At 43.2% G+C, this 2,227-nt stretch overlaps 1 pseudogene; it reads left to right on the top strand.

Annotated features, from left to right (window-relative positions):
* Nucleotides 1-816: 816 nt before the first annotated feature.
* On the top strand, nucleotides 817-1,818 carry LOC105049478 (protein MIZU-KUSSEI 1-like; annotated as a pseudogene).
* The last annotated feature ends 409 nt before the right edge of the window (nucleotides 1,819-2,227 follow it).

The raw sequence follows: 2,227 nt of genomic DNA, 5'->3' as shown, positions 1-2,227 counted from the left end.
ATTGTTGAATATAATATACTATTTCTAGACTGTTAATATACAAAAATCATATGATTGAGAGACATGTGACATATGTATTCAAGTGATTAAAAAATATATATTGAAATCATTTTTAGCCTAGTTGATATATAGATTAGATATCTCCAAATCATATGATTTGACATATAAGCAATCTAAAGAGAGTAGATCATATCTAGCTAGGTTCAGATCATTGATATATAATCTGTATCATCCAATTTAGATCTGATCGGATCTAAGTAAAGATTTTTTCGACTGAAGCTCAATCTCTCTCTCTCTCTCTCTATATGTAATATTAGATCTTAACATCATTTAAATTATTTAATATTTCTCAATGGCTATACGGCTGCTCTAGGCTCATTATATTATTTTGAAAAAATATTTAAATCGATAAGATTATTATCTTACAATATCTCTCACCAATATATAATAGAATTCCAAAGCCCACTCCATTGCTGGGTTTCTATCATACTTGTTCTATGCCATCAAATTAAATCTTCATAAATTTCATGCATTGCCATAGCACACATAATATATAAATATATATATAAAAAAAAATATATATATATATATATATATATTAGGTATGTATAAAAATTATAAAACCGCTACGCACGCGCCTCCCCACGTGGGCAGAATTATTGTCCCGCCTAGCCTTCCCTCCATGATTCCTGGGCCCACAGATTTGCCCCCACCAAACATCCTCTCTTCCCCACTCCCTCCCGTTCTTTCCATTCTTGCTCCTTACTCTTTCCCTCCTATTTAAACCCATCCCTCCTCCCCACCTCACCACCTTCCCCCTCCATAACCTCTTCTTTCCCAGCCCCCTCAACAATTACAACCCATCCATCCATCCACTTCTTTTCTCTTATCTCTCTCTCCTCCTCAAAATAATCGAATTACTCAAATCAAACAAGATGAGGATGATAGACTTGGGCAGCTACGGCGGCCCCCTCGGCATCATCGACACGTCCACCGCCGTCGAATGCACCAAGGACGTCCGCTTCCGCCGCTCCTTCCGCTCCCTCGTCGAGTGCATGGTCCCATGCTGCGGCTTCCAGCCCGCCGCCGACGACTCCTCCGACACCGCCTCCACCACCACCACCACCGTCACCGGTACCTTCTTCGGCTACCGCCGCAGCCGCGTCAGCTTCTGCCTCCACGACGACTCCTCCTCCTCCCGCGCCGCCGCCCCGCTCCTCCTCCTCGAATTCGCCGTCCCCACCGCCTACCTCGCCCGAGAGATGCAGCACGGCCTCCTCCGCATCGCGCTCGAATGCGACCGGGCTCGCGCCCAGTCCCTCTCGCTCTTCGGCGTGCCGGCCTGGTCCATGTACTGCAACGGCCGGAAGGTGGGGTTCGCCGTCCGGCGGCAGATGAGCGATGCCGATGCTGCGGTGTTTAAGCTTATGCAGTCCATATCGGTGGGCGCCGGAGTTCTTCCCGCCGATCCAGGTCCGGCGACGGAGACCTCATGTACCTGAGAGCGAGTTTCGAGCGGGTCGTTGGCTCGGTGGACTCGGAGTCGTTTCATATGATAAACCCGGTGGGGAGCACGGGCAACAGTTGAGTATATTTCTCTTGAGAACGCAATCAAGCTTTTGTTAGTTAATTGTTGCTCATGGAAGGGTAAGCAGTGTATTTTGTACACGGTATGAGCAGGACCGTTGACGGAAGAATCCTGGCCAGATGGTCGGTGGATAGGTGGTGTTAACTTTGTATTTTATTAGTAATTAAAATTTTCAGTTTCTTTTTTTCTTTAATCACTTCTAGTAAGCTTCACACATGTTAAACATCGATGATAAAAGATTACATATATGACATATATGGTGAGAAATTATACCTATATTGTGTTTAGCTGATCATAACTGCTCATTTCTATAGCGATACATCAAGCTGAGTGCTTGATAACAAGATCTATAAAAAAATAGCTATGATCAGCAACAGCACAATCGTATGGTACATACAGCACATGATATAATTTTTTTGTTAATGATAATTGATGTCCCATGTAATTGTTGCCGACTAAATATTTTTTGATGCCAATTATAGGTATGCCCATTGAAATTTAGAAATTATAATATGTGAACCATGGTTAAGCAAAATTAAAGAGCAGTACTTTTTGTCGTGAGAAGGTTGGATGTGAATTGAAGCTCAGAATGGAGCCTAGAGGATCCATGCTTGCCATTAATAAACACAAAGAAATAAT

Source organism: Elaeis guineensis, chromosome 8, assembly GCF_000442705.2.
Source record: "Elaeis guineensis isolate ETL-2024a chromosome 8, EG11, whole genome shotgun sequence".
Classification (NCBI taxonomy): domain Eukaryota; kingdom Viridiplantae; phylum Streptophyta; class Magnoliopsida; order Arecales; family Arecaceae; genus Elaeis; species Elaeis guineensis.
This window is presented reverse-complemented; position numbering and strand designations above follow the sequence as displayed.